The sequence below is a fragment of the Schistocerca serialis genome, unplaced genomic scaffold (assembly GCF_023864345.2).
Source record: "Schistocerca serialis cubense isolate TAMUIC-IGC-003099 unplaced genomic scaffold, iqSchSeri2.2 HiC_scaffold_1198, whole genome shotgun sequence".
NCBI classification, from domain to species: Eukaryota; Metazoa; Arthropoda; class Insecta; order Orthoptera; family Acrididae; genus Schistocerca; species Schistocerca serialis.
Window position 1 is genome coordinate 142,501 of NW_026047401.1, and position 2,500 is coordinate 145,000.

The 2,500-nt window shown below is 63.7% G+C and overlaps 1 pseudogene; it reads left to right on the forward strand.

Annotated features, from left to right (window-relative positions):
- The window catches only part of LOC126435235 (large subunit ribosomal RNA), a 7,961-nt pseudogene that overhangs the window by 2,275 nt on the left and 3,186 nt on the right, over positions 1-2,500 (forward strand).

Sequence of the window (2,500 nt, forward strand, 5' to 3'; positions counted from 1 at the left end):
GCAGGTCTCCAAGGTGAAGAGCCTCTAGTCGATAGAATAATGTAGGTAAGGGAAGTCGGCAAATTGGATCCGTAACTTCGGGATAAGGATTGGCTCTGAGGATCGGGGCGTGTCGGGCTTGGTCGGGAAGTGGGTCAGCGCTAACGTGCCGGGCCTGGGCGAGGTGAGTGCCGTAGGGGTGCCGGTAAGTGCGGGCGTTTAGCGCGGGCGTGGTCTGCTCTCGCCGTTGGTTGGCCTCGTGCTGGCCGGCGGTGCAGGATGCGCGCGCCTGCGCGGCGTTCGCGCCCCGGTGCTTCAACCTGCGTGCAGGATCCGAGCTCGGTCCCGTGCCTTGGCCTCCCACGGATCTTCCTTGCTGCGAGGCCGCGTCCGCCTTAGCGTGCTCCTCCGGGGGCGCGCGGGTGCGCGGATTCTCTTCGGCCGCCATTCAACGATCAACTCAGAACTGGCACGGACTGGGGGAATCCGACTGTCTAATTAAAACAAAGCATTGCGATGGCCCTAGCGGGTGTTGACGCAATGTGATTTCTGCCCAGTGCTCTGAATGTCAACGTGAAGAAATTCAAGCAAGCGCGGGTAAACGGCGGGAGTAACTATGACTCTCTTGGTGGCCAAGTGGCGGCGGTGTGGCTGCATCCGGACTTGGCTTTTCGAAGTGCGGTCTTGATGTAGTCGTGCTGCTGCTGCGAGGTGCCTTCCTTGGGTTATAGTTACAGGGAGAGTGATGCGCAATACATGGGCCTAGCCCTCTTAGCCTCTCCTCTCCTGCGGTCTTCTCCCCTTCTCGTGGGCCCGCTGATTTTTGCAGAGTGGAAGACCGCACCAGGGGCTTGGGGGGGTTACCAGCCCCCCCTCGCATTATCCCTTTATAGTTGGGGGCAGCCGACAAGAAACAAGAGATGGTGGCCCTTCCGCTGAAGGTGCCACCCCAGCTACCCCAGCACCTATCCGGCCAACCGGCCGTAACGAAAATGCGATAGTTTGTGTAGCTCCCTTTGCTTGCAGTGAGTGCCACCGCACTTTTACCACGAAGAACGGTCTCGGGGTCCATCGCCGCCGCCAACACCCTGCGGCCGCCAACGCTGAGATCGTGACGGAGAGGCATCGCGCGAGGTGGACGGAGGAAGAAGTCCTGTCGCTCGCCAAGGCAGAGGCCGAACTGTTCCTGGAGAGGGACGCCCGGTTCTTCTTTGTAAATCAAGAACTTACCAGGATGTTCCCCGACCGAACGCTTGAGGCAATCAAGTGCCGACGGCGGCAAGCTGCCCACAAGCAGCTTGTCCGCCAATTCATGGAGGCACTTGAGATCGGTCGGGGTGAAGAGCCGGCGTCCCGCCGTGGAGCAGCGAGCTCGCTGCCTGACGCGGGCGAGGCCGCTGCGCCGCCCGTCGACGCAGCCGAGGACTTCGCGGCCGACACCACCGGGCCGCCGCCGGAGGGGCCGACTGACGCCGCCATCTGGGAGCATCTGGCGGGGCTACCTGCTTCCGCCCAGCGTTTCTCTGCCCTGGATCGAGTCATTGGTCTGGGGCGGGGCACGCCGCCCGATGTCATCCTGGGCATGCTCCCGGATGCCCTTGCGTCGGTCGGGTCCAGGGGGGAGAGGTCGATCACCAGGACACAGCGGCCACGCCAACCATCCAAGCGGCCGCCTGCCGCCCCGCCGCTGCAGAAGCGCAAGCGGCGCCGCTGGGAATACGCGCGGACACAGGACGCCTTCCGTAGGTCGCGTGCGCGTTGCGTGCGCGGCTTGCTGGACGGCACCCTGCTGCAGCCGCCACCCGACATCCCCGGTCTGCTGGACTTCTGGGCGGACCTCTTCACGAAGAAGCCGATCTCCACCGCCGGCTTCATCCGTGACCGCCTTCTCCCGCACTCGGAGCCTGTCGCTCCTGAGTGCCTATGGGGGCCGGTCACACGTGAGGAGGTCGCTGCTGCCTTGCCGCCCAGGGGATCGGCAGCCGGGCCGGACGGCCTGACTCCAGCGGAGCTGCGGCGCCTGCCGCATGAAGTCCTGGTGAAACTCTTGAACCTCTTCCTCCTGGCCCGCGCCCTCCCCGAGCGTCTGCTTCGCGCCCGGACGTCACTTCTCCCCAAAACGGCTGCACCAACATCCCCCGCTGACTTTCGCCCCATTACGGTCTGCTCGGTGTTGGCGCGGACCTTTCACAAGGTTCTCGCGTCACGCCTGATGCGTGCATGTGCTGTGGACGAACGTCAGCGGGCATTCATCCCCCGGGATGGGATGTTGGAAAACACCTTCATCTTGGACACTGCTCTCACCGACGCAGTCCGCTCCTGTCGCTCTGTTTTTGTGGCATCGATCGACGTCTCTAAAGCGTTCGATTCGGTGGACCATGCCGCCCTCCGCCCCGTGCTGAGGGCTCATGGCCTGCCGGATTGCTTTATTGAGTACGTCGAAAGGTGTTACGAGGGTAGCACGACGGTGATAGCGGGCGGCGCCGACGTGGGCGTGCCCCTGCAGCCGGCTAGGGGTGTG